The sequence below is a fragment of the Apium graveolens genome, chromosome 7, assembly GCF_009905375.1.
Source record: "Apium graveolens cultivar Ventura chromosome 7, ASM990537v1, whole genome shotgun sequence".
Classification (NCBI taxonomy): domain Eukaryota; kingdom Viridiplantae; phylum Streptophyta; class Magnoliopsida; order Apiales; family Apiaceae; genus Apium; species Apium graveolens.
The window spans coordinates 141,983,021-142,001,538 of record NC_133653.1 but is presented as its reverse complement, the minus strand read 5'-3'; the positions used below and the strand labels follow the sequence as shown (position 1 = coordinate 142,001,538).

At 41.5% G+C, this 18,518-nt stretch overlaps 1 non-coding gene across 1 annotated transcript; it reads left to right on the top strand.

The window, feature by feature from the left end:
• The first annotated feature begins 15,357 nt into the window (after window positions 1–15,357).
• Window positions 15,358–15,464, top strand: LOC141675884 (small nucleolar RNA R71). Its single transcript, XR_012556512.1, has one exon. It is a non-coding gene; the product is annotated as a small nucleolar RNA R71 (small nucleolar RNA).
• The last annotated feature ends 3,054 nt before the right edge of the window (window positions 15,465–18,518 follow it).

The window sequence follows — 18,518 nt, the reverse complement described above, 5'->3', positions numbered from 1 at the left end:
GAGGATTCTTGTTGACGATGGTTCATCTGCAAATATTGCCTTCAAGCACACCCTCAACAGGAAGAAGTTGGGTCACCTGCGCATGGACCCCTGCCTTGAAGACACTCTCTATGGATTTGGAAATTCAATGATTCCCATCCGGGGAGTGATTTATCTTCCTGTCATGTTCGGAAATGCCCCACAACAGGTATTCCATATCATAAAATTTTAAGTTATAAGTGCAGCTTCATCATACAATATGATCCTGGGAAGGCCAACCATCACCAAGCTCCGGGCCATTCCTTCCATCATCCATCTCAAGCTCAAGTTCCCCACCCCGAGTGGAATTGGCAAACTCAAAGAGGACAGGGATATGGAAAGCAGGTGTTATGGGAAAGCACTAGTCATGGCTGAAATGAAGCCTGAGAATACAAAGAAGGCAATGTCCCTACCGAAGGGACAAAGCCATAAAAAATACCGGTAACACCTCAGTAAGAGGCCAAGAATGGATGTAAATGTAATTGAAGATTCAGGCTACATCGTAACCAATGCGGATGCCCGGATTCAAAAGTTTATGGAAGTAAAGAAAAAACCAAAGTTGAACCAGATGCCCAGACAATTGATACTGAGTTGGGTCTCGGGAACCTCACCCGGAAATTGAAGATTGGAAAAGGGCTCGAAACAACATTTCAGAAAGAGCTAATTGACTTATTGAGGGAGTATGCCGATGTGTTCGCCTGAATCCTAAAGGAAATGCCCGAGATTGATGAATCTGTGGCAATTCATAGATTGGACGTGGACCTTAAATGGAAGCCCATCAAGTAGAAAAGAACAAATTTTGCTCCGGAGCGCCAACATGCGATTGACGAGGAAATAGAGAAGCTTCTGAAATCCGATGTCATCTGTGAGATCAAGTATCCGGATTTGCTAGCTAATGTGGTACTGGTCAAGAAACCAAATGACAAGTGGAGCATGTATGTTGATTACACAAGCTTAAACTCTGCATGCCCTAAAGACTCATACCCTCTTCCTAATATTAGAAGCTGATCGATGCAACTTTAGGACATGTGATGCTGAGCTTCATGGATGATTTTTCTGGCTACAATCAGGTCAAGATGGACCCGAAGGACATTGCAAAAGTAGCGCTCATCACTCACCGGGCTGTTTATGCCTTTCTCACGATGTCATTCAGACTTATCGACGTCGGGACGACTTACCAAAAAATGATAAATATGATCTTCAGTGATCAATTGGGGCAGAATATGGAGTCGTATGTCGATGATATGATCTCCAAGTCCAAGACTGTCCTGGATCACATCAAATATCTTAAAGAATGCTTCGAAAACTTGAGAAAGTATAACATGAAGCTGAACCCGGAGAAATGTGCTTTCGGAGTTCCCTCTGAAAAATTTTCAGTTTCTTGATCAGTAAAAAAGGAATTGAAGAGATCCAGAGAAGATTAATGCAATAATGGAGATGAAAGTTCCCAGAACGCAGAAGGACATTCAAAAGCTGGATGGATGCCTTGCAGCCCTGCGAAAGGTTCATCCCAAAGCTCGCAAAAAGATGCTTACCCTTCTTCGAGCTGCTCAAAGGAGCACAAAACAAGAAATTTATAGACTGGACTCCATATTGCAACACATCCTTTAGAGAAGTAAAAAAATCACCTCATGAACCCTCCAATTCTGTCTAAATCCGAGTCTGGGGAACCTCTCTCACTCTACATAGCCACTGGCCCGAAGGCTATCTCTGTTGCCCTCATCCGAAAAGAAAAAAAGGACTCCAAGGTCTGGTTTATTATGTTATCCAAGTATTTAAGGACGCAGAAACTCGGTGCCCAAACTTGGAAAAGTTGGCCTTAGCACTTGTCCACGCAAGTAGGAAACTTAGACAATACTTCCAGGGTCGAGAAATCAGAGTGATCACAGATCAACCTCTCAGAAAAATCATCCATAATCTAGACGCATCCGGGAGACTTGTCAACTGGGAAAATGAGCTAAGTCAGTTCAAGTTCAAGTTCATACCCGGACAGTGATCAAAGTTCAAGCCCTAGAAAAATTCATATGGAGTGCACTTTCCCCGAGCCACATACAATAATGAAGAATCCAACCACACTTGAGGATGAACTCCCCAACCAAGAGTCATGGAAGCTATATGTAGACGGCTCCTCCACGGCTGAGAGATCCGGAGCCGGACTCATTTTGATCTGCCCTGAAGGGTTCACGATTCAACAAACAATCACCTTCACATTCAAAGCAACTAAAAATCGGGCTGAATATGAAGAGCTAATATTCGGACTCAAGCTAGCAAAGTCTCTAGGAAACAAGCCTAATCATCCACAGTGACTCACAAATTATGGTAAAATAAACAAGCGGAGAATACGTTACTAAAGATGAGAAGTTGGCACAGTATCAAACCCTAGTGAGGAGCATCCTGGAAACCATCTCAGATACCACCATTCTGCATATCAACATAGAAGAAAATGGCAAGGCGGATGAGCTCTCCAAGCTAGCACAGAATGCCTCATATCTAAGCACCTCGGTCTACTTTGAGGAACTATAGACGTCGAGCATCGAAAGAGCAGAAGTCTTATGCATCAGCAGCCCGGACAACTGGATGACCCCCTTCATAGCATATCTGAAAGATTGAACTTTCGCCGAGAACAAAAACAAGGCCAAGTACCTGAAACCTAAAGCTTCCCATTTCTTCCTTTAAAATGATCAACTATATAGAAGAACCTTTTCAGCACCAACTCTGAAATGTGTGGATCCGGAGAAAGCAGACTATTATCTCTGGGAGGTGCATGAAGGTATTTGTGGAGATCACTTGGAAGCAAAAGCCTTGACATATAGGGTCATCAGAAAAGGATACTATTGGCCCACAATTCATGCAGATACAGTCGCATATGTCAAAAAATGCAATCAATGCCAAAAATTCAACAACGTACCCAAGCAAAGTGTAAGGCTACCTGCATTAAATCTCTCTCCAATCCCTTTTGCTGTCTGAGGTATAGACATCATGGGCCTTTTTGCCCGGGCAATAAGAGATCTATGCTACGTCCTGGTAGCCATAGACTACATGACCAAGTGGACAGAAGCTAAGGCTATGCGAACAATCAACCAACAAAATTGTATAAAGTTCATGGATTCCATTGTTATGAGGTTCGGAATCCCTGTTATATTGGTCTCGGACAATGGTTCTCATTTTGTGGGCTCGGACTTCGAATCTTACTTCAAAGAGCTCGGTATCAAGCACAAAAGGTCTTCTGTGGCACACCCGCAAGGAAATGGGCAAGTTAAAGTGACAAACGGGACAATCCTCTGAGGCCTGAAGAAAAGGATCGAGGAATCAAAAATGATTTGTCCAGATGAACTTCCAAAGGTCTTGGGGTCGTACGAAACCACTCCCACAACAGACACCGGGGAAACCCTCTTCAAGCTTGCATACAGTTCAGAGGCCAGACTGCCAGTGGAAACTGAATCCCCCTCTCACAGGGTTGTCAACTTTGATGAAATATCCAATATTGACGGCCTAAGAAACAATGTGGAGCTATTGGACGAAGTAGAGATCGGGAATTAAAGAAGATGGAAAGGTATAAAGAAAAAATAAGGCTTTACTTCGGGAAGGAGGGCAAGATTTGAGAATACAAAGTGGGGGATCTTGTTCTCTGGGACACAGAGGCCTTCGATCCAATCAATCATGGAAAGCTGTAACCTAACCGGGAAGGGCCATATAAAGTCAAAGAGGTGTTGCGCCCGGGAACCTACAAGCTGTGCTATTTGAACGATATTGAAGTCTCCAACACTTGGCATGGAGCTCGCTTACGAAAGTTCTATCAGTAACAGGTACGAAAGAATGCATAATTTTTGTTCAATAATTAAGAAATTAAAATCTATTTTCATCCCCCTCGAAATGTAATAATTACCTGAACTCTATTGCAATGAAAATTCTATATTTCGAGCATCATATAGCTTAAAATAAACTCATGTACTAGATTATGTCTGTTATTTGCACACCCAAATGCATGATTCACATACACATTTATTAGCACAGTGCACGCTTAAAAAAATTTATCCATTTAAAATTCCTATATACCCCTGCCCAGGGAAAATTACACAAACAGTGTGTACTAAGAAAATTTTATCAAATTTTAAATTCTCAACCCCTGCCTGGGGACAATTACACAAACCATGTGTATTTAAATTTCATCAAATTTAAAATTTTACACCCCTGCCCGGGGATAATTACACAAACCATGTGTACTTAATTTTTTTTATCAAATTTAAAATTTTTAACCCCTGCCTGGGGAAAATTACACAAACCATGTATACTTAATTTTTTTTATCAATTTTAAATATTCAACCCATGCCCAGGGACAATTACACAAACCATGTCTACTTAGAAATTTTTATCAATTTATAAATTCTCAACTCCTGCCCGAGGACAATTACACAAACCATGTGTACCTAGAAAATTTCATCAAATTTAAAAATTTTAACCCCTGCCCGGGGACAATTACACAAACCATGTGTACTTAATTTTTTTATCAATTTTAAATATTCAACACCTTCCCGGGGACAATTACACAAACCATGTGTACTTAGAAATTTTATCAATTTTTAAATTCTCAAGCCCCTGCCCGGGAACAATTACACAAACCATGTGTACTTAGAAAATTTCATCAATTTTAAAATTCAATATCCCTTGCCTGGGGACAATTACACAAACCATGTACTTAGAAAATTTTATCAATTTTAAAATTCTATAACCCCTTCCCGGAGATAATTACATAAACCATGTGTACTATGGAAAAGCAAAGATCAAAGCTAAAAGCAAAGATAATTTTGCAAGGAGAAAAAAAAACATTAAAATGAAATATCTGGGGTAAACCTACCCCGGGTCAAATAAAAAAACTATTATCCAAGCAAAGAAGCCAACAGGCTTAGTTCTGAAGAAAAACAACTTGAAAGAAATTACAAGGCACGAAGGCCGAATCTTTAAGCATTTGGATTCTCGGGAGGAGGAGGTGGAGTCTTCTTGCGGACATCTTTGGGAGGAGGAGGAGGCTGGTTCCCGAACGTCCCTACTTCTACGGCTTGGGAATTTTCGGTGAGGAGCTCCCTAGCAATGAACAACTCTATGTATACATCCATAGTACCATCAGGATTCTCATCAAGATAAGCAGAAGCTATGTCCCAGCATAAGTTTACCTTCTCAAATATCTTGTTATTAATCTCCTCATAATAAGTAGGAGTACCCTGGAACGCAGCAAGAACTTCTTCCTCTGGGGGCCTCGCAGTAAGATACTTCTTCATCCCCTCAACCTATTCCTGAAGAGTCCCTACAACCCGGACAGCCTTTTCCTGAGCCTTGACCTCCTCAACGAGCGCCTTTTTATGTTCCCGGGACTCTTTCTCCTTAACCTCCAATAATTGGAGAAGTTAGTCTTAAGCGTGCTTAACTCTTTCACCTTAGCCTTGGCATCCGCCTCCATCTTCTTATAGTTGTGGATGATGGTATAGCATCCGAAAACCCGGGCGTTAGCCTGAAACATGAAGACAGAATAAACAGAAATTCAAGAAAATATGCACAGAATAATCTAAGTACAAATTTACAAAGCTCTGATACATCCCGAATAAGATGGTCAAGGAAGGTATCAACATCCTCCTTGGAATAAACCTCAAAGTCGTAAGGGGTGGCGTAGTTGTCGAACATCTCGGATCGACGGTCATCAAGTGTCATCCTGGCCAAAAGATTCTTCACGGCCCCGATCTCCACGAGCTTCTGGCTCTCCTCCTCCAAAGGATCCAGGGCAGCAGTCCTCCTAAGCTGCGGAGTCTCAGACCCACCAGTACCATCCTCGGCACCCTTCATTTTGCGAGGATTCAAGTCTCCAACTTCCTCCTCTTCCAATTCCGTCTCTACACTCCCGGTTTCAGCAACAACAACTGGAGGCTCCTTCTCCGGAACAGTTTTTCGCACAACAATACCTGAAGAACCCGTGTCCTGGAGATGGGAGCCATTGTTGCCTTCACCTTTCCTTTTGTTCCCGGAATCAAGCTGGGTTGCCCCGCCGACCCTCTTGAACCGACCAGTAAAATCTTGGAACTGCTTAGACATCTCGTGATGAAACTGATTAAACACAGGGATGCCTGCATAAAGGAAAAAGCAAGTCAAAAGCGCATACATCCTGGGAAACATATATAAAGACAAGGAAACTATGCAAAAAGCAAAATTCCAAAAAATATAAGCACTTACATCCTGCATTATATAATGTTTGATTACTTAAAAAATTATCCTGGGTTCACCGTGCACCGAGGGTCCCGCATAAGTCAAACATCTTCGCAAGAGTGTCTCCCCTGAGCCGCTGGGTTAGGAACCTATCACTTTTAATTGTATTTTTGTACACGGGCATAAACTCTAGGTCCCCACCCCGGACGAAGATAAACTCCTGATGCCAACCCCGGAGAGAATTCAGCATGAAGACGAAGACTTTTTGGCATCAGCAGGAAACCCACACATATTTATGTTGAAGGTAAACTCATAAAGAAGGGAGTTGGTGGATTTCTTAATTTTTAAAGAGATGGTGGAAAAGTTTGAAAGTGGGCAGATAACCCTTAACATGACAATAGCCAAGGAACCAAGAATTCCACTTGACCGAGTTCAGGGAAAGTTGGGTGAACGGGATCCCGTATACATCACAGTAGAGAGATTTGGTAAACTGGTGAAGATTGGGACTCATACTACGCAAGTGCTCTAGAGTAATAGCTATCCAACCCCCACAGGCCTATGGTTGTTAGGGCGAAAACACGCGCTAATAATACACGCAGGTATACGCGTTCGCAAGTAATATAGAATACTTTCTAGTTCGTTCCCACAGAGACTCGGACTAATTATTGTTCAATTAAACTCACTCACCAATGTATGATTACTTCTCAATGTTAAGACACTAACACTTAGAATTATTGACTAAATATTAACTACAATTAACTACTTAATTAATCACTTAATTAACACTTCGAATTAACAATATTAAAACACTCATGAGATCACAACTTCATTACTACTTCCTTCAATAGTTATTGTTATTACCCTTAGCATGCAACAGTGATGATATTAATCGAATAACACGAAACTGATAAAAGCCAACTCTCATTGTACTAATATCATTCTACCAAACATCCACAATTAAGATAGAAGTTGAATAGGCATCAATTATGTTGAGTTCCTATATGTCTACAGAAATTGACAACATAATGATTTAAGCACAAGTTATTCCCTTTTGATTACACAGGGCGAATAAAACGGTTAGAGTTACCCACTAATCATGCACATCATACATGAACCTATGCTAGCATGGCAAGTTCTAAATTTCAAGATCCACCGTCGCTTCACAAGAGATTAACACCCTATCTTATATGTTCGCGACGCACATAAGACGAATACGCACAACCAATACTAGTAATCATACAATCATCACATACTAAGTTATTAAACAATTAACTAAAGAATTCCATAGCAAATCCGTTACGACCCCATGATCACGATTAGCCCATGATAGCACTTATCGTCATCATGGTTCATATGAAAACATGATAAATAAACACAAGAAAATAATAACTAAACTAATTATATTAAACCAGAGTACGTCACAAGAGTAATTAGGTTCAAAAGCAAGAAAACTAGCATCCAACGTTACAACGAAATAAGAATCACAAGAACATATGCTTCCTCTTCGTTGCGGTATGCTAAAACGGTCTTCTTCCTTATCTCCTTCGCTCCTTGCTTAATACAACGATCCAACCCTCTGAAAACGTCTCCAAATCTACTTATATAATAGTCCCAAAAAACTCAGATTACATTGAAGTTGGAAGCCAAACAGAAGTAGAAGTCTAAAACAGATTATTATTTTTCCCGACCCTGCGCGGCCGCTCAGCATAGCTGAGCGGGCGCTCAGGACCCTACTGGAAAATTCCTGAGTTTGCTCCGTTTCTTCGCTGCAATCTGCCCCTTTCTTTCCTCTCGCAATGCTTAACACATGCCAAGGCTTATTCTTGATGATTACTCCTCTGAAATGCAACTTATACCCTGAAATGCACAAACACTAGAAAAACGCATCAAATACACAAAATACTTGACTTCAAGACAGCAATTTAAGCCATTTTAAGACGTTCTAAGTGGTATAAAATGCCACTTATCACACCCCCAAACTTAAATCGATGCTTGTCCTCAAGCGTCACAGACTCAAAAACAAATAAAAACATGCATGAATGCACTCTATATGAAATTCAGCGATCCCCCTTACTACGACCAATCCAACCAACTTACAACATCTCAACAAATGCAATTAGGCGACTAAAGATCAATCAAATCATGCGAACTAACATACAGCCAGAAACGTGGTGTGTGCAGATGCTTACAGATATGCTTCGGAACTAGACCCATTATTATGACTCAACTATCATCAAGGCAATCACATGATTATACAAAGAATAAAAATTCTAGTCACAAAGTGACTTATAACACTATAAGAATCATGGAGCTTATTACGGAATCATGCTTTTTATTCACAACAATAATGCTTATTTGACCGTGCAATGAGTGAGGTCCACAAAAGACTTATACAATGATATCCATGTAGCGAGCGTTAGGTTAGCGGATCCCAGACTCTAAAAGCCTTAGGTCACTAGGCACAAAGTCCCCTAAGAACTTAATAACTCGAATACCAAAGAGCCCACTCGTGATCAATTATGCATAAACACATACTTTTTCTTTTTTTCTTCTTTTTTTCTCTTTTTCTGTTTTTTTTTCCTTTTTTTTTCAAAATTTCTGAGCAAGTGTGTTTCACTCCATCTTGCTCAGCCCTAGACTACTCGCATAACATGCGAGCCGGCTACTAGCCAATTGACGCCTAGCCACAACTAGCAACAAATTCCATTTTTACTCCATTTTTTCTTTTTCATGCCTTTATCACTAAGAACCTATTATCAAATTCTAAGCATAATAACTAGATTAACCTCGAAAATAATCAGATCATAACAACAATCTAGTCCTTAAGCATTCTCTAAGACTTAGTGAAAATACAAGTGCTTCTAGCATGTATATCAACTTACACGACTCAATCATCACTTTAATGCCATCACTACATTCGTATCAACATCACAAATTAGTCGATAAATCATCGCAAAAGGGATCATGGCATATGCATGAGCTATACGATAAGATAAATAAATAAATCTATAAATAAATAAAAAAACTATATGGCAAACATTATGCAACTATATGAACTAAACTATCATGAATATGCAGCTATATGACACACACACAAAATATTCCTTAACTATTACCCCCAAACTTAAAATCTTCACTGTCCCCAGTGAAGGTAGTACAAAGGAACACAGGGTATACCTACTCGGAGTCATCATCATCATCCTCAGTGGGTGGAGTATCAGGCGGCGGGTATGCAGAGTCCTCACCAAAAACTGGCCACTGGATGTCAGCTCCAAGGCCCCGAAAAGCAGTCCCTAACGCAAGGGTGAGCTCCTGAGCAAACCTGCTCTGCGTCTCGTACATGGCATCCATCCGCCGTGACAGCCTCCTATACTGGGTATCTGCCATCCCAGCACCCTCCTGAGCTCTCGAAGAACCAGCCTCATCACGCCTAGGCCTAGCCATAGTAGCACCTCGTGCTGGACATCCTCCTGGAAGACGATAACCCAGCCCATGCTCCTCGGGCTCACTGCCGGTCCACTCCTGCATCCCATTCAGAGTCCCAGAATCAATCGGAGCGGCCGGCAACTGCAACTGCTCATGAGACGACCAGTTCACTCCCACTGCTCGGTGAAGCTTCGTGACCGTGGATGCATAAGGGATGTTCATGTGCTTAGCTCCCCTCAAAAACTTCAGAATCCCTTGGTAGATGAACTCACCAAGGTCCACATAGTACTCCTCATTCAAAATTCCCCACAACAACTGTGCTCTCTCAATTGTGACCTCATGTGCATGCGAAGAAGGCAGAATATTAGCACAAATAAACGCATTCCATGCACGGGCATACCTGTTCATAGCGATCGCCGGGAAGTGACGATACTCATTAGTTCATGTCCTGAAGGTCCAAACTGTGCCCGGCCTACAGAGAGTAGCACAAATCAAATCCAAGTCGAAATCCTCAGCAGTCTTCTCATTCCAGTTCTCCTCCTCGGGCTTCCTCTCTCGCTGCCCAATCACACGGCGAATCACCGCTGGGTGATAATCAACCGTCAGCCCTCGGATCACAGAAAACCCATTCTTCTCGGCCTTCGCGTTCGCATAGAACTCGCGAACCACGCTCATCGGCACTGCTTCAGGAGACTCACAGATAGCTATCCACCCCTTCTCTGCAATCATAGGTAGCAACTCACCATCCCTCCCCGATGGTAAAAACCCCCTCTCCTTCAGAATCGGCTTCCCCAAAAGCCTAGTGTACTCCTCCTCCGCAGCTCTGTCATTCAACCGAGGCCTCGCAGCAGTACCCCTCGATGAATCAGCAGTAGGGACTGTGTTGCTGCTATCAATAGTCCTTGCTCTCTTGGGTGCCATTGAATCTGAATAAAAGTGCTTGAGAATAGTGTTTTTGTGTTTGGGAGAGAGCTTGAGTGTAGAAAGTGTGTGGGAGATGTATGGGATAGGTGTATGTATATATAGGGTATGGATTAGGTTAAAATAAGATTAGGAGTGGGTTTGAGGGATAAAATCATGGGGTAATGGGGAAAAGAAATCGTGGGTAATGGGGCTGAAATTTATTTTTTGATTTTCTGATTTTTTTTTTGATTTTTTATGAACTAAAAAAAAATTCTGGCAGCCGACCCCTGAGCGGTCGCTCAGCAGAGCTGAGCGGGCGCTCAGGGGGTCTTTGGAAAAAAAAATTTGAGCCCGGTTTTTCTGATTTTTTTGTGGTTTTGGATAGGTTATTAACTTCTAAGGGTTCCTGTAGCAACAAATCATGGGTTTCCTCCCACGCAGCGCTTCTTTTTCGTCATTAGCTTGATGTTGCGTACCTTCCTCAAGTTGACAATAAAATGGCACTAACCACTTCTCGGTTTGCCGTATCCCCATAGTAGTGCTTCAAACGCTAACCATTAACCTTGAATGCTTGGTCCGGATCGTTCTCAAAAATCTCCACCGCTCCATGTGGAAACACAGTTTTGACAATAAAAGGTCCAGACCACCTTGATTTCAACTTCCCAGGAAAAAGTCGGAGACGAGAGTTGAATAAGAGAACTTGTTGCCCCGGCACGAATAACTTAGGATATAGCTTCCTATCGTGCCACCTCTTCACCTTTTTCTTGTACATTTTGTTATTCTCGTACGCTTGAAGTCGAAATTCATCAAGTTCATTAAGCTGAAGCATTCTCTTCTTACCAGTTGCATCTAAATCTAGGTTTAACTTTTTCAACGCCCAATAAGCCTTATGCTCAAGCTCCGCAGGTAAACGACATCCCTTACCATATATCAGTTGAAATGGGGACATACCAAGTGGAGTTTTGTATGCTGTTCTGTAAGCCCAAACAGCTTCATCGAGCTTTAAAGACCAATCCTTCCTTGACGGACAAACAACCTTCTCTAGAATGCGCTTGATCTCTTTGTTAGACACTTCCGCTTGACCGTTTGTTTTCGGATGATAGGCAGTAGCAACTCGATGATTCACATTATAACGCTGCATCATAGAAGTGAACTTACGGTTGCAGAAATGCGACCCTTCATCACTTATGATTACCCGAGGCGTTCCAAACCTTGTGAAAATCTGCTTAAGAAGAAAATTCAACACTGCCTTTGCATCATTTGTCGGTAGAGCTTTGACTTCTACCCATTTTGAGACATAATCGACTGCCAGCAAGATGTACTGATTATTGCAGGACGAGACAAAAGGCCCCATGAAATCGATTCCCCAAACATCAAAGACCTCGACTTCAAGCATCACATTTAACGGCATCTCATCCTTTCTCGTCAAATTTCCCACTCTTTGGCAACGATCACACCTTAAAACAAACTGATGAGCGTCCTTAAACAAAGTAGGCCAGAAAAAACCTACTTGCAGAATACGAGCTGCCATCTTCTCACCACCATAGTGTCCACCATAAACTGTGGAGTGGCAGTCTCGTAATATCCCCTCCGTCTCACAGAACGGGATACATCTCCTGATGATCTGGTCAGCTCCCTGTCTAAACAAATATGGTTCATCCCACATATACCACTTCACCTTATGCAGAAACTTTTTCTTTTGAGCTGAGATCAAATTAGGAGGCATTATATTGCTGACAAGATAGTTTACAATATCGGCAAACCATGGCTCTTCCTCCTGAACTGCGAACAACTGCTCATCCGGAAAAGATTCGTTGATCAATGTCTTATCCTGTGAAGTAGACTCGGGATTCTCCAATCTAGAGAGATGGTCAGCTACTTGATTCTCAGTACCTTTTCGATCCTTCTCAGTAGTGCACATCTTTCTCAAGCAAGTTGCACAATGGCTTAGATATCTTTGAAAAGTCCTTGATGAACCGCCGTTAAAAACCCGCATGACCAAGAAAACTACGGATTCCTTTCACAGAAATAAGTGGTGGAAGATTTTCAATGACTCCCACCTTGGCTTTATCCACCTCAAGACCCTTGCTAAAGACCTTATCCCCCAGAATAATGCCTTCACGCACTATAAAATGACATTTCTCCCAATTGAGCACCAAATTAGTTTCCACACACCTTTTGAGCACGGCACGAAGATTATTCAAACATTCATCATACGAATGTCCAAAGACGGAGAAGTCATCCATGAACACCTCAATATTATTCCCAATCATGTCAGAGAATATAGCCATCATACATCTCTGAAAAGTGGCCGGTGCGCCACATAACCCAAATGAAACTCTGCGAAAAGCAAATGTGCCAAATGGACAAGTGAAGGTAGTCTTTTCCTGATCCTCTGGTGCAATACAAATCTGATTATACCCTGAGTAGCCATCCAGAAGACAATAATACTCATGACCAGCCAACCTGTCAAGCATCTGATCAATAAATGGAAGAGGGAAGCGATCCTTCCTCGTGGCCTTGTTCAGCTTTCGGTAATCCATGCATACTCTCCATCATGTAACTATTCGAGTGGGGATGAGCTCATTCTTCTCATTTACTACCACAGTGATACCTCATTTCTTAGGCACACATTGTACGGGGCTCACCCAAGAACTGTCACAAATAGGATAAATGATGTCTGCATCCAGCCATTTCAGAATTTCTTTCTTCACCACCTCCTTCATGATAGGATTCAGTCTGCGCTGTTGCTCAACAGTTGGCTTACTACCCTCCTCTAGCAGAATTTTATGCATACAATATGAATGGCTGATCCCTTTGATGTCTGCTATGGTCCATCCAATAGTTGATTTGAATTCTCTCAAAATCCTTAAGAACTTGTCTTCCTCACTACCTGAAAGGTTAGATGCAATAATAACAGGTAAAGTAGATGCATCACCTAAAAAAGCATACCTCAAGTATTCAGGTAATGGTTTGAGCTCCAAGGTAGGTGCTTCCTCAATTGATGGTTTGAGCTTTCCTTCAGCATTCTTGAGGTCAGAAGTACCAAGAGATTCAAACGGCATGTCCAGCTTTCACCTCCAGGGAGAAGCATTCAAAAATTGTAATTGCTCGTTGCCATCTTCATCATCACTGTCAAAATCCCCCACTAAGGCCTTTTCTAATGCATCAGACATTAGCATATGATCGAGTTCTGAAGTAACTGCAGAATCAATCACATCCACTTTTAAGCACTCCTCATCTTCTGTAGGGAATTTCATTGCTTTGAATACATTGAAGGTCACATCCTGATCCTGTACCCGCATAGTAAGTTCACCTTTCTGCACATCTATCAAGGTACGGCCAGTAGCCAAGAAAGGTCTTCCCACGATTATGGAAATCTTTTTATCTTCCTCAAAATCCAGAATAACAAAGTCTGCAGGAAAGAAGAGCTTATCCACCTTGACTAGCACATCCTTCACTATGCCCCTTGGGTAAGTAATAGAACGATCAGCCAATTGTAGAGACATGTAGGTGGGTTTTGGATCAGGCAAATCCAACTTTTTAAAGATCGACAATGGCATCAGATTGATGCTTTCTCCCAAATCACAAAGGCACTTGTCAAATGATAACTTGCCAATGGTGCAAGGAATGGTGAAGCTACCTGGATCTTTAAGCTTTGGAGGTAACTTTTGTTGCAGAACAGCGCTGCATTCTTCCGTTAGAGCAACGGTCTCAAGGTCATCCAGTTTTACCTTCCTTGAAAGAATACTCTTCATAAACTTCGCATAACTAGGCATTTGCTCCAAAGCCTCAGCGAAAGGTATATTGATGTGAAGTTTCTTGAACACCTCCAGAAACTTACCGAACTGCTTATCCAGCTTTTGTTGTTGCAATCTCTTAGGGAAAGGTGGTGAAGGATAGAGCTGTTTCTCCCATGTATTACCCTCAGGCAGAGTGTGTTCAACAGTAGTCTTCCTTGGTTCCTCCGCTTTCTCTATTTGCTTAGCTTATTCATCTCTAACTTCAGCTTCTCCTTCTTTTGCCTTTTCAGCATCAGCAACTTTCCCAGACCTTAAGGTAATAGCCTTGACCTGCTCTTTAGCTTCCTTCCTTCCTGGCACTTCCGTGTCACTGGGAAGTGTTCCAGGTTGACGATTGAGCACTGCATTGGCTATTTGACCGATTTGATTTTCCAAGGTCTTGATAGAAACCGCCTGACTCTTGCATAACAGCTTAAGTTCCTCAAAATCAGCACTAGTAGGTGCAGCTGCACTTCCCTGTTGAGGATATAATTGCCTTTGAGCATATTGTTGCGGTTGCTGGAATCCAGGTGGATTGAACTGTTTACTCACACCTTGCTGATATGGTGGCTGAATAGCATTCTGATTATTACCTCAGCTGAAATTTGGATGATTTCTGTTGTTAGGATGATAAGTAGCTGGTACAGGCTGCTGTTGTCACTGATAATTATTCACATACTGAACAGATTCGTTGACGAGAGAACACTGATCCGTAGCATACGACCCTGCATAAAGCTCACAGACCATAGCTATTTGATTAACTCCATATGTAGCTAGAGAATCGACCTTCATAGACAGCGCTTGGAGCTGCGTTGTAATAGCAGTGGATGTATCGACTTCCAGAATACCTGCTACCTTCCCAGGCATCATCCTCTGAGTTGGGTTTTGATGCTCATTTACAGCCATAGTCTCGATAAGATTATAAGCCTCAGTATAGCTTTTGGCCCACAAGGCGCCTCCAGCTGCTGCATCGAGCATGGGCCGAGATTGGGCCCCCAAACCATTATAGTAACCAGTGATCACCATCCAATCGGGCATTCCATGATGTGGACACTTTCTCAATATTTCCTTGTAGCGTTCCCAAGCTTCGCACATAGATTATGTAGGTTGCTGCGCAAACTGAGTAAGAGCACTCCTCATAGCAGCAGTCTTTGCCATCGGATAAAACTTCACCAGAAACTTTTGCGCAAGATCTTGCCAAGTAGTGATGGACCCAGCTGGTTCAGAATGTAACCAGTCCTTAGCTTTGTCCCTCAGTGAGAATGGGAAAAGCCTCAGTTTGATAGCCTCATCAGTCACGCCATTATACTTGAAAGTACTGCAGATCTCGACAAAATTCCTTATGTGCATGTTGGGGTCTTCAGTCGCAGTACCTCCAAAAGAAACAGAATTCTGCACCATCTGAATAGTGCCCGGCTTGATTTCAAAGGTGTTAGCTTGAATAGCCGGATGAAGAATGCTTGACTGAATGTCATCAATTTTAGGCCGAGAAAAGTCCATAAGAGCTGGATCGGCCTGAACAATACGATCACCCATGATTACTGGTTCTTTCTACTCACTTTCTGAATCCGAATCTTCAAAATCTATCTTCTCCGGAATATCAAGAACTTCATCTGTCTCCTCAGCTGTATCTAAAGTCCTCTTGCGAGTACGAGAACGAGTTTGCATAAATGCTCACTAAAGTACCTGAACACAAACAGAAACAATAAGTAACTAATACGTCTTAATCACTTTGTCCTAACGACCAATGATGGTAAGTACATAAACTAAACAAATACGCCGAGTCCCCGGTAGCGGCGCCAAAAACTTGTTAGGGCGAAAACACGCGCTAATAATACACGCAAGTATACGCGTTCGCAAGTAATATAGAATACTTTCTAGTTCGTTCTCACAGAGACTCAAACTAATTATTGTTCAATTAAACTCACTCACCAATGTATGATTACTTCTCAATGTTAAGACACTAACACTTAGAATTATTGACTAAATATTAACTACAATTAACTACTTAATTAATCACTTAATTAACACTTCGAACTAACAATATTAAAACACTCATGAGATCACAACTTCATTACTACTTCTTTCAATAGTTATTGTTATTAGTGATGATATTAATCGAATAACACGAAACTGATAAAAGCCAACTCTCATTGTACTAATACCATTCTACCAAACATCCACAATTAAGATAGAAGTTGAATAAGCATCAATTATGTTGAGTTCCTATATGTCTACAGCAATTGATAACATAATGATTTAAGTGCAAGTTATTCCCTTTTGATTACACAGGGCGAATAAAACGGTTAGAGTTACCCACTAATCATGCACATCATACATGAACCTATGCTAGCATGGCAAGTTCTAAATCTCAAGATCCACCGTCGCTTCACAAGAGATTAACACCCTATCTTATATGTTCGCGACGCACATAAGACGAATACGCACAACCAATACTAGATATCATACAATCATCACATACTAAGGTATTAAACAATTAACTAAAGAATTCCATAGCAAATCCGTTACGACCCCATGATCACGATTAGCCCATGATAGCACTTATCGTCATCATGGGTTCATATGAAAACATGATAAATAAACACAAGAAAATAATAACTAAACTAATTATATTAAACCAGAGTACGTCACAAGAGTAATTAGGTTCAAAAGCAAGAAAACTAGCATCCAACGTTACAACGAAATAAGAATCACAAGAACATATGCTTCCTCTTCGTTGCGGTGTGCTAAAACGGTCTTTTTCCTTATCTCCTTCGCTCCTTGCTTAATACAACGATCCAACCCTCTGAAAACGTCTCCAAATCTACTTATATAATAGTCCCAAAAAACTCAGATTACATAGAAGTTGGAAGCCAAACAGAAGTAGAAGTCTAAAACAGATTATTATTTTTCCCGACCCTGCGCGGCCGCTCAGCATAGGTGAGCGGGCGCTCAGGACCCTACTGGAAAATTCCTGAGTTTGCTCCGTTTCTTCGCTGCAATCTGCCCCTTTCTTTCCTCTCGCAATGCTTAACACATGCCAAGGCTTATTCTTGATGATTACTCCTCCGAAATGTAACTTATACCCTGAAATGCACAAACACTAGAAAAACGCATCAAATACACAAAATACTTGACTTCAAGACACCAATTTAAGCCATTTTAAGACGTTCTAAGTGGTATAAAATGCCACTTATCAATGGTACACTCTCTCGTGAGGCTCGGGCAACCTCCACTCCAAATCATCGCCGAAATGGAAAACGGCTTTAACCCGATCATCTATCTGGCCATGGGAATAAGTACAGAGTTCAGGATGAAGAGAAGCAGGAGCATATCCCATCCCCGGGGCATTAAGAAAGAGCTCGTCCATTCAGGCCAGGTCATAGGGCTCTTTACCTAGATGCCTGTAAGAGTCAGAAAGGTCCCTAAAATAATAGTCATGAGGGGGGCTATTCTCGCGGGCCTTTACAAAATAATGGTCTATATCTACCCAAGACCCATCCTTCCGGGTCAAGGTCTGCCCCGGGTGCAAAAGAAAGGTAGGAAATTCAAAAACTACAAGTTGTGCAGTACGGGGAGGCATGTTATCATAATCTGGGGGAAAATTGCTAGAAAAGGTTTCAGGAAAGCCTATAAAAGCAGGGCGCTTGGATCTACGGTCAAGGTTAGCAAACTGTTTAAACCTCCTAACCATATAACTAACCGGAGTCTATGTCATTTCGGGTACAAAAATGAAAAAAGAAAAAAAAAACACTTAGAAAAATAAATCATGAAATCAAAACATCCAACATATGTGCTGCGGCCTATACATATACACATATACCTATACAAAAAACACAAAGAATAAAGCACAAATCCAGATTCTACAAGAATAAAAACTTAAATTATTTACAAAAATCCAAACACCAAAAACCCAAAACAAACACATAAAACACCAAAACAAGCCCAGTTTGCGAAACCAAATCAACATAACTAAACCCACAGTTCGATTTACAACACAGTTGCATGTATTCAAAAAGTCGAGCATATAAATATCATCAAATCAAAAGGAACTACGAGAATAAAAGAATACAAAAATGGTTTAAAGACTTACAAGAAAGCAGGAGAAAAGTAGTGGCTTCACAAAGAACACCAAAGAAAAGCTTCAAATCTCCTTGAAGAAAACTCAGAGAAGGTATTTTGTGTTGGTGTTTGCAT